General features: G+C 43.8%; 1 pseudogene; it reads right to left on the reverse strand.

Moving 5' to 3' along the window:
* Window positions 1-4,129: 4,129 nt before the first annotated feature.
* LOC112218113 lies at window positions 4,130-5,848 on the reverse strand (annotated as a pseudogene).
* Between the last annotated feature and the right edge of the window lie 6,072 nt (window positions 5,849-11,920).

The following is an 11,920-nucleotide window of genomic DNA, read 5'->3' on the forward strand; positions in this document are numbered from 1 at the left end:
CCAGGGAGCTACGGTTTTCTCAAAATTGAATTTACGGAACACGTACAATCTGGTACGCATGAGACAGGGAGATGAGTGGAATACAGCGTTCAACACCCCAAATGGATATTATGAGTACCGTGTCATGCCGTTTGGACTTACAAATGCTCCAGCCATTTTACAGGCCCAGGTTAATGATGTGCTGCGCGACTTCCTTCACCAGTTCGTGTTGTGTACCTGGATGACATCCTCATCTTCTCCAGGTCCATGGTTGAACACATTCAACATGTTCGCCAGGTTCTTCAAAGACTCCTCTCTCTCACCACTTGTTTGTGAAGGCTGAAAAGTGTGAGTTTCACATTCCTCAGATCTCCTTCCTGGGGTGTCTCAGGGCTGTGTGCGGCTGGCCTCCCAAAAGGTAGAAGCAGTGGTCAACTGGCCACGGCCCAAGACAGTCAAGCAAGTCCAGTGTTTTTGGGGTTTTGCCCATTTCTACCGGAGATATGTGAAAGACCTTAGTTTGGTGGCTGCGCCATTGACAGCGCTCACCAAGGGCTCGGCTGGGCATGTAAGCTGGACCCCTGCTGCTGAGAAGGCATTCCAGGACCTGAAACGTTGGTTTTCTTCTACACACATTCCAGTTCATGCGGATATTCTCTTCGTGGTAGAGGTGGATGCCTCTGACGTTGGCGTGGGTGCAGTTCTGTTTCAGCGCTCTGCTAAAGACCAAAAGCGTCATCCCTTCATTCGAGTTCATACTAGCATTAATGTTACAGATTGCAAAGCAGTAATTGTTTCAAAACATCTCCTGCCATATCACTAATGTGTCGTGAAACAATGTAGTTTGATGAAGGCATTGTCTGTTTGTTTGGCCTTTCTCCCCAGCATTGTCCCAGCCAGAATGAAGTCCAGTCCTGCCTCCCAGGTGGCGCAGTGGTTAAGGGCGCTGTACTGCAGCACCAGCTGTGCCATCAGAGACTCTGGGTTCGTGCCCAGGCTCTGTCGTAACCGGCTGCGACCAGGAGGTCCGCACAATTGGCCTAGCGTCGTCCGGGTTAGGGAAGGTTTGACCGGGCGCACCAGTGACTCCTGTGGTGGGCCGGGCGCAATGCGCGCTAACCAAGGTTGCCAGGTGCAAGGTGTTTCCTCTGACACATTGGTGCGGCTGGCTTCCAGGTTGGATGCGCTGTGTTAAGAAGCAGTGCGGCTTGGTTGGGTTGTGTATCGGAGGACGCATGACTTTCAACCTTTGTCTCTCCCGAGCCCGTACGGGAGTTGTAGCGATGAGACAAGATAGTAGCTACTAAAAACAATTGGATACCACGAAATTGGGGAGAAAAAGGGGTAAAATAAAAAGAATGAAGTCCTCCACAATAATGGGGCTTGGCCACTCGGTAGCTCACCATATAAGATGCTTCTTATTAATGCTTTTATACACGTCTTTATTCTCGCTCAAAAAACTCCTGTGGCTTATTTTTCAAATTGTCATGTTTAGTTTCTAAATATCTGCGCAAGAGCGAAGGATTCCTGCGAGAGAGTAACAGTTAATGTGATTGGATGTTAATTATTTGACTAGGCTTCCTTAAACTAGATGGTTTAATTTCATTTTTGGCAGTGAAACGAGGCTACTTAGGCAAGGAAAAAAAACTCACCCAAATGTATAGCACAGTTGGAAAATATAAATGAACTGTTTAAAAAAAATGTGAATCACATTTTTATTTGGCGTACCCCCTTACAGCATTGTGCGTATCCCAGTTTGGGAATACCTGATTTAAATTAAATAAACCGTTACCTCATCAGTATAGCTGGTAGTTAAAGGGTAGTGTTTACAATGATTCCTCATTATCCTAGCAGATAAAATGCATTTTATAACATAAGGAACGCGCATTTTCACCCATTCCAGGCAGAGTGGGTGGACACACTACCCTTTCATTTAATTTCCTTTTATCTGTTCCTGATATTGTCATTCCTGGTTTTGTCATTCCTGGTTCTGTATCTTTACTGGCAGATCCAGGGCCAAGAAGCCCACTGTTATTCTGAATTCCTTAATGACAGTTCCTGTTGGTACGCCTCTCTTTGATTGGTTGTGATGTCTTCACGGCAACACAAGGTGCAGCTCTGTTGTTACAACTGCATGGGTCAAGCAGATTCACCTTTTGAAAGGGTTAACAAGCCCCAGGAGTATAGGATGAGGTCTGGCCATGGGGGTCAAGGTTCAGGTATAAGGTATACACACAAAGAACATTAGGTGAATACAAACACTGTGTGAATGGTGTGGAGATGGAGTGAGTTGTACAGGTGATTATGGGGATGAAGGAGCACGTGTGTGTGTGTGTGTGTGTGTGTGTGTGTGTGTGTGTGTGTGTGTGTGTGTGTGTGTGTGTGTGTGTGTGTGTGTGTGTGTGTGTGTGTGTGTGTGTGTGTGTGTGTGTGTGTGTGTGTGTGTGTGTGTGTGTGTGTGTGTGTGTGTGTGTGTGTGTGTGTGTGTGTGTGTGTGTGTATAAAAACCTTCTAAGCCTGTAGTTGATTGATACACACAAAGAACATTAGGTGAATACAAACACTGTGTGAATGGTGTGGAGATGGAGTGAGTTGTACAGGTGATTATGGGGATGAAGGAGCACGTGTGTGTGTGTGTGTGTGTGTGTGTGTGTGTGTGTGTGTGTGTGTGTGTGTGTGTGTGTGTGTGTGTGTGTGTGTGTGTGTGTGTGTGTGTGTGTGTGTGTGTGTGTGTGTGTGTGTGTGTGTGTGTGTGTGTGTATAAAAGCCTTCTAAGCCTGTAGTTGATTGATCTAGCCCCAGGACTTACTATGGTCTGTATTTTAGAGGGACTTTGCATCACAGCAACACACACACACATACACACAGAGAGAGAGAGAGAGCTAATACGGATAGAGATTAAGTGGCTACTAACAGAGTTGATAACATTAAATCAAGGATGGCACAGGCCACTTGGATCTTAATCGTGTCGCTGATTCATGGCGTGTGTGAGAGAGAGAGAAAGAGATCACCTTGGGGCTAAAAAAAACACAGCATTAAGTGCCTTCCATTATAGGGGATTCCCAATCACCCATCAACATGACATATAATACTACACAATGGTTTCACTTCATCAAATCAATATACTGTAGCTGTGTATACTTGGTGTTCACGATCTGGATACAATTGAGGTGGTGCCAAGGATCAATTTCACTTGAATTCGGGACATGAACTAGATATGAAGAAACAATTTGTCACAAAATCACTGTACAGAGATGGGCAAAAAAAGCATGCTCTGGCCCTTCCTCTTCTAATTAGCTATTAAGGGACATTAAATTGCAGGAGCTCGCCTCCTTAAATTGGTTTAAAGCTAGGGACAATGAAGTCGGGGGCGGGCAATGTTTTGAACCCTAGATGCATCACACCTCCCCAAATAATTTGTGCCTTATTGGCATCCTCATGCTTCCCATCCGAAACAGTTTGGAACAGTTTGTGCATAAATTATGAAGACATTGTGTGATGTTTTTGTTCGTTTTGTTCTTCTGCAAGGTTTTTTTTGCGTGGTCGTGCACACGAAGTCTTTGCCCCTTCAATGGTCATTGGTCAACAGTAGGGATTCTTCAATTAAATGTTTGTTGTCATTCAAAGATAGACGACTCGTTTTCATGCACATTTTTTCACTGGACCAAACATATTAGTTAGATGTAAAATTGCATGACTAAGAGCTCCTCTGCAAAATGTTTAAACTGTACTGCTCTGTGTTTTATATTATAGATGGGTCTAAAACTTTGTGTGCTGCTATTTTAGTCAGGTCTCTTTTAGATTTTTAATATCAATGAGACTAATCTGGTAAAATAAAGCTAAAATAAAATGAATACATTAAAACACAAAACGTCAACAATTTTCACTTGAATTTGAACTGATTTCTTGATTTCGGTTGAATTAAAAAGGAATTGAATGGTTAACATACGCCTACTTAATCATTGCCACCTAATCAATGATAACCACAGACACATCAGCGCTATTAGCTGTCTTTCTCTCTCCCTCTGAACGTGCACGTGAAGTGGACAATTTGCATTGAAAAGATAAGGATGACATAACATCATCGTATGATAATGAACAAATAGGCCTAGATTTACTTGCCAGTAAGATGCACTCAGGAGTCATAAGATCAATGTGTTCTAACATTTATTACAAATATTTGTTCAATAAAATATAAACAATTTACAGAACCGTTTGGCAATTTGTTCGTTGAAGACATTGCTAGTCGCCAAGTACTCTAGTATCAAACAACATCAGTATCAGTTTCCTGGTTTAAAACCCTTTAAAAACCGAACTTCACAACAACACTAGAGTAAAAGGTATTAGCCATTTAGCTTCACGCACGCACGCACACTCTCTCTCTCTCTCTCTCTCTCTCTCTCTCTCTCTCTCTCTCTCTCACACACACACACACACACACACACACACACACACACACACACACACACACACACACACACACACACACACGGTAGAGACCATATAGTATAAAAATAAAGTGATCATAATCAAATGAAGGTCAAACTGAAATAAGTCAAACTTTTGCACAGGTTCAAATCAAAGACAGCTCCTTACAAAAACAAACAAACAACCAAACAAATAATTAGTGTCAAGACGAGCACAACTGAACAACTAAGCCTATCGTGCGTTTTACATCATAATAAACATTACTAATATGTGTACTAATTCTATAATGCTTCTGAACCAAAACAACATGTATAGGCCTAGTCATATGTGCAGTGTGTCAAGAGTTTGTAGCAGCATCTGAATACTTCTTCACTGTGTGGACACTTCACGCGCCTAATGGTTATCTTTAAGTTAAACGTGGACCACCACTGTTCTGCTGGAATTCTCCAAATCATTCCGGTATTGCTCGAGCCAGTTCCTAAGCTCTGATATCCGGTAGCCCTCCGGTCCCCTGCCCCCCTGATACACGACCCGCTCATCCCTCAGGATATAAAGTCTCTCAAAATAGGCTCCGTAAGCCGCGTTGGACGAGTTGTCCATAGTATCCACCACCACACTGCTGCAGGGAACCTCCGAGTGCATCAGCTGAGCGGCTTTCAGTCTGTCCTCCAGACAGCAGTGCTTGGGGATCTGGTATGGCGCGTCGGAGCTCACCCAGCCGTCCGAGGGATGCGCCTCCTCGATATATACAAGCAGGGAGTCGGCGATGTCCGCATACTGGCTCGCGACGCGCTGAAACGCAGCCAGGCGCGTCATGAACGGTGGTCAGGAGCAACTGCCGAAGTTGAGGATGAGAGGTCTCCTCCCTTTCACATAGTCTAGGACCCTGACCCTGCGCCGCTCCTGCAGCTGCACAACCTCAGTGTTGGGCGCGATAAGTCCAAGGTGCGCGGATTTGAAAAAGTCTAATTTCTGCCCGTACCACACCGCCCTGAGCGACTCCAGGGTGAACATCTTGTTGGAGTCGGAGACGCAGACAGGCGGGTCTTCGGGGCTGCTGCCCTCCATCTTCAGCAGCACTTTCCTCCTGATACACAGGACGTCCAGGAGACACAGCATCAGCGCTGCCAGGAGGAACCGGGGCAGCAGAATCAGACATAGAGCTGTGTGTTTCAGGGCCAGCACCGTCAGGACACCTGCAGACTTCTGCATCTCGCCCTGCCGATGATGTCTGGCCGGCAATGTAAGCATGCAGATATAGACAATCGTATCAGTCACCTTTTCCCATCTGTTTTCAGGCTCTGTCTCACAGAGTTGTGCTTTTTATAGGTGCAGCAGGATGTGAATGAAAAACAACCCACCTCCACAGCTCGTGCCGCCCTCTCACATGGCGGGGATTACCTCCCGTCAACTGAGAGAGAGAGATGGATAGAGGAAGGGAGAGAGAGATAGAGAGTGTGTGTGTGTGTGTGAGAGAGAGAGAGAGAGAGAGAGAGAGAGGGGGGGGTGATCACGGCCATGGGTCCGTTTTTTTGCAGACTCGAACCTGTCACGTCGATATCTGGCACTTCTTTTGGGGTGAATCATTGTGGTTACCGGTAAATGAACTCCAAATGAAGAAATAGCATGATTTACAACAACACGCGTTTGTGGGTCAGAAAGTGACGTCAAATGAACATTAGCCTATGGTGAATTTAAACTTGACATAAATGTGATCAAAACTCACACATGTAGGTTTAAAAAAACATACCCACCTCTTCAAATCAAACACGATGATAAAGACAGAATCTGTCATTTTTGTGATTAAAACAATTTAGACTGTTGTGATCAGTTTGAGAAGAAATACATATTCCATGTTCATGCTGTTGAATCGGTGACGTATTGAATATAAACGTATAGGAATGAAATAGGTCTAGAGCAATTCATTATTTTTGTTGATTACTTTAAATGTATGCCCAATCATTACGTGTATCTATGCCCTTTGATTACTTGTTTCACGAACCTGGGTGATTTGAAAGAACACGAAAAGGCTTGAACGCTTCTTCTTCTTTGTGTATTTCAGATAAGGGGTTTAACATTGACAAAATCTTTTCACACTAGACGGCGCTCTCGCATACCAATGATGTGCAGTGCGCATTGGGCACCTCCAAAAAAGCCTCGGTTATCTGAGGTCAGTATCCTCCCCTCTCTCGCAACTTTCCCAATGCGACTGTTACGTACCTGATTCCTTCTCAAGGCAATGAGATAGATTACTCACCCCTATAAAACTGAGTTATGAAATGATATCCGGTATGACAGGTGGTGTTACAGACAAGGGAAAATATGATAATTATAATACTATTATTAATAATAATAACAATAATAAATATTGTATTTAACTTATATAAAGCTAGCTATTCATTACATAAAAACATCTCCAAGCGCTGTTAAGCTAAGCAGTAAGCAGCAACAACAGGAAACAAGCAACTTAAAACAACAACATAATTAATCATGAGTTGTCGACGGTCAAGAGACTGAAGGTTGAGACAGTTAATGGCTTGATTGAGGTCAGCGGACAGAGGAGGTGGTCAAATGGGAGAGTCGGTAGCAGGCAGACAGGCAGCACGTTGTCATCGCGGTGTCTAGCCATCCACGGTGTCTAGCCATCCACGCTGTCTGTGGTTTCTTAGTAGAACTCGGTCAGATCAGATGAAGTTCGAGTAAAGTCTAATTGCTGACAAGAAAACCTAAGTTCAGAGAATTTTTGGGGGGTGGATGATGGCCATGCTTAGGGTAACAAACTATAAAGGAAAATACATGGCTACATCTGACTGTTTTTTGTTAAATAACATTTTTTTTTATTTTTTAGGAAAGGGGCATTTTGATCAGCTACCAGGGTAAGAAGATGCCACCACCCCACCTCCACTCCTCTATTGGCGTCAATTTACCCCAACAGAGGATTGTGCCATAGGGTTTCACAGATGTGTCCCTATTTTTACCTCACTTGCACATACATTCTCTTTTTTCTTTGACCTTTTCCTTACAAACATTATGTACAGTTCATCTAAACCCATGATCATTTGAATAAGGCAAGATTTTAAATCCCATCAGTCTTTAAAATGAAATTCAAGAGCAAAAGGTTTTCAATAGTTTGTAATGTTTATACAATTTTTTGAACACATTTATTAGAATATAACTGATTAAATATTGATTAAACACACACACATTTTCAATAGCATTCAGGGCACAACAAAGTACCTCTTGGGGGGTCTTGGGGGGTGTAGTTATTTAAAAATATATGTTATTTTTTCTGAGGGGAGGGGGCTGTGGGGGGGGTTCTCGGATGGTTGAGGGGCAGCTCTTGGGGAACTGTGGGGGATCTTGGAGGGCTGGCGATTGAGATCTTGGGCCGGTGGCTGATGGATCGCTGGTTCAGGTCCCTGTTTTTTGACCTTGTGGGAGATCTGTCGACGTGCCCTTGAGCAGGGCATTGACCCTGGCTGCTTCTGTGTGTCGCTCTGGAATGTAGTCTATTAGATGACTAATGTGATGTAGTTGTTTAGCGGCTTCACTGCAAGTATATGTATATTGTATGTTTTAAACATTCAATATATATATATTTTTTTAAATAAAAAAATCCTATTCTGACCCTAACCCTAAACCGTAACCCCTAATTTGACCCTTACCCCTATTCTAAACCCAACCTCTATTCTGACCCTAACCCTTATTCAAATCAAATCAAATCAAATTTATTTATATAGCCCTTCGTACATCAGCTGATATCTCAAAGTGCTGTACAGAAACCCAGCCTAAAACCCCAAACAGCAAGCAATGCAGGTGTAGAAGCACAGTGGCTAGGAAAAACTCCCTAGAAAGGCCAAAACCTAGGAAGAAACCTAGAGAGGAACCAGGCTATGTGGGGTGGCTTGTGCCGGGTGGAGATTATAACAGAACATGGCCAAGATGTTCAAATGTTCATAAATGACCAGCATGGTCGAATAATAATAAGGCAGAACAGTTGAACTGGAGCAGCAGCACAGTCAGGTGGAAGTTGAAACTGGAGCAGCAGCATGGCCAGGTGGACTGGGGACAGCAAGGAGTCATCATGTCAGGTAGTCCTGGGGCATGGTCCTAGGGCTCAGGTCAGTTGAAACTGGAACAGCAGCATGGCCAGGTGGACTGGGGACAGCAAGGAGTCATCATGTCAGGTAGTCCTGGAGCTCAGGTCCTAGGGCTCAGGTCCTCCGAGAGAGAGAAAGAAAGAGAGAAGGAGAGAATTAGAGAACGCACACTTAGATTCACACAGGACACCGAATAGGACAGGAGAAGTACTCCAGATATAACAAACTGACCCCAGCCCCCGACACATAAACTACTGCAGCATAAATACTGGAGGCTGAGACAGGAGGGGTCAGGAGACACTGTGGCCCCATCCGAGGTCACCCCGGACAGGGCCAAACAGGAAGGATATAACCCCACCCACTTTGCCAAAGCACAGCCCCCACACCACTAGAGGGATATCTTCAACCACCAACTTACCATCCTGAGACAAGGCTGAGTATAGCCCACAAAGATCTCCGCCACGGCACAACCCAAGGGGGGCGCCAACCCAGACAGGATGACCACAACAGTGAATCAACCCACTCAGGTGACGCACCCCCTCCAGGGACGGCATGAGAGAGCCCCAGCAAGCCAGTGACCCAGCCCCTGTAATAGGGTTAGAGGCAGAGAATCCCAGTGGAAAGAGGGGATTATTCTAACTCAGACCCCTAACCCTAATCCTAATCCTGCTAATTGGGGGATAGCTAGCTATGTTAGCAAACATTATCTTATGCTAACTCACTGGCTATCATTTATTTTACCTCAGATTTTCTACTAGTGAGGTTTCTAGCTAGCTAACTGGCAGATGTTAGCTTATGCTAACTAGTTGGCTAGCATTTATTTGACCTCAGACTTTCTGCTAGTGAGGTTGCTAGTTGGCTAATTGGGCTAACAGCCTAACCAGTGAAGGCAGCTGAGGGGAGGACAGCTCATAATAATTGCTAGAATGGAGTCAATGGAGTGGTATCAAACACATGGAAACCATGTGTTTGATGTGTTTGATACCATTCCATTGACTCCATTCCAGCCATTATTATGAGTTTCCTCCCCTCAGCAGCCTCCACTGATACTAACCTAACATATTATTACTTACTCAAAAACAATACGAAACAATTCTCCAAACAAATGGATTTATCTTAAGGCTTCCCTACATGTATATTTAATTGAAAAAAATATGGATCTGATTCATTGGATTATATCTACAACTTTTTGTAAATTACCAAAACTTTGATCAATTTACCTCAAAATTGTTTTGATGGAATGACTTCAACATGTTTTTTGAAACAGAGGAAATTTGTAGTGGCAGCCAGAGGAACTGTTGAACTTTTATTTTTTTGGGGGACATCTCATGTTTTTTGTGATAATAGCAGGGGGGTGTCTTACCCCAAGGGGTCCCATACTACCTTACTAACCAACCACTGGATTAGAATCTAGCTAGCTACTCTTCACTACTATCAAAGTACAGCACACACTTGAGTGATGCTACAGCAGTCACGAGGCGCCAGAAAGCACACCACAATCCATCATAATAACACCATAATCCAGTCAGTGCGTTGAGGAACTAATCAACCATACGTGTCTAGTCACAAAAATATGTTAAATAAATGGACCAAGTCATTTAGGAAACCTACAGGCCTACATTTAAAAATACTTTGACCTTTTTATTTCCATGAACTGATTCAGACTCACTTATATTGTGGTGAAATAACTAATCCAAATAGGCAAGAATGTGCTGATTCGTGTCGATGTAAAAATGGAATAAAGCAGGAAAACATGCTTTATTGCTAATCACAATGGCTATTAAACAACAGGGGGGTCTAATCCTGAATGCTGATTAGTTAAAACCACATTCCAGACGGTGTCTATTCCACAAGTTACCACCGGCTAAATCTATTACGTTAAAATGCCTATTTTAAATGCCTATTTTTTTCAGCAGGTATATCTCTCTGATCACCCCCAAAACCAATTCTTTCTTTGGCCGCCTCTCCTTCCAGTTCTCTGCTGCCAATGACTGGAACTTACTACAAAAATCTCTGAAACTGGAAACACTTATCTCCCTCACTAGCTTTAAGTACCAGCTGTCAGAGCAGCTTACAAATTACTGCACCTGTACATAGCCCATCTATAATTTATCCCAAACAACTACCTCTTCCCCTACTGTATTTATTTATTCATTTATTTTGCTCCTTTGCACCCCATTATTTCTATTTCTACTTTGCACATTCTTCCACTGCAAATCTACCATTCCAGTGTTTTACTTGCTATATTGTATTTACTTCGCCACCATGGCCTTTTTTTGCCTTTACCTCCCTCATCTCACCTCATTTGCTCACATCGTATATAGACTTATTTTTCTACTGTATTATTGACTGTATGTTAGTTTTACTCCATGTGTACCTCTGTGTTGTTGTATGTGTCGAATTGCTTTGCTTTATCTTGGCCAGGTCGCAATTGTAAATGAGAACTTGTTCTCAACTTGCCTACTTGGTTAAATAAAGGTGAAATAAAATAAATACAATTTACTCTGTTCCATCTGACTGTGCAATCCACTGTCTCATCAGCCCAGCCAGGCAATTTATAAACTTGATCTCCAGTAAAAAAAACAACTAGACATTATCTCACATTCTTTTAGACTAACATTTAGCTTTCAACAGTGGAGATTCGTTTAAACCTTGCTGCCTGACTCTCCGACATTTGAAACATTGTTTCTATGTTCAAATTCGATCTCCAGCTATCCCATACTAATGAACGTGTCGGGAGTCAGGACGAGACAGACAGGCAGCGTTTTTTCAGGCAGTCGAAATCATGACTCAACTGGCATCATTTTTATGGATATATACAAAGAAATGTCAATTGAAAAAGATAAAACAGAACGAAGTGCAGCTAGTTTGCAGTCTATCCAGCTTCATTTTGAAGTGTAGTCTGGCCCAGGGGTGCGAAGGTGAACAGAAAGGCACTGGAGCGATGAACCACCCTTGCTGTCTCTGCCTGGCCGGCTCCCCTCTCTCCACTGGGATTCTCTGCCTCTGACCCTATTACAGGGGCTGAGTCATTGGCTTACTAGTGCTCTTCCATGCCGTCAATAGGAGGAGCTCGTCATTTGAGGAGGTTGAGTTACTGACATGGTCTTCCTGTCAGGGTTGGCGCAACCCTCGGGTTCGTGCCGTGGGGGAGATCTTCGTGGGCTATATTCAGCCTTGTCTCAGGGTAGTAAGTTGGTGGTTTGCGGTTATCCCTCTAGTGGTGTGGGGGCTGTGCTTTGGCAAAGTGGGTGGGGTCATATCCTGCCTGGTTGGCCCTGTCCGGGGTGTGTCTCCCGACCCCTCCTGTCTCAGCCTCCAGTATCTATGCTGCAATAGTTTATGTGTTGGGGGGCTAGAGTCAGTCTGTTATATCTGGTGTAATTCTCCTGTCTTATCCGGAGTCCTGTGTG

This window comes from Oncorhynchus tshawytscha, linkage group LG05 (genome assembly GCF_018296145.1).
Source record: "Oncorhynchus tshawytscha isolate Ot180627B linkage group LG05, Otsh_v2.0, whole genome shotgun sequence".
Classification (NCBI taxonomy): Eukaryota; Metazoa; Chordata; class Actinopteri; order Salmoniformes; family Salmonidae; genus Oncorhynchus; species Oncorhynchus tshawytscha.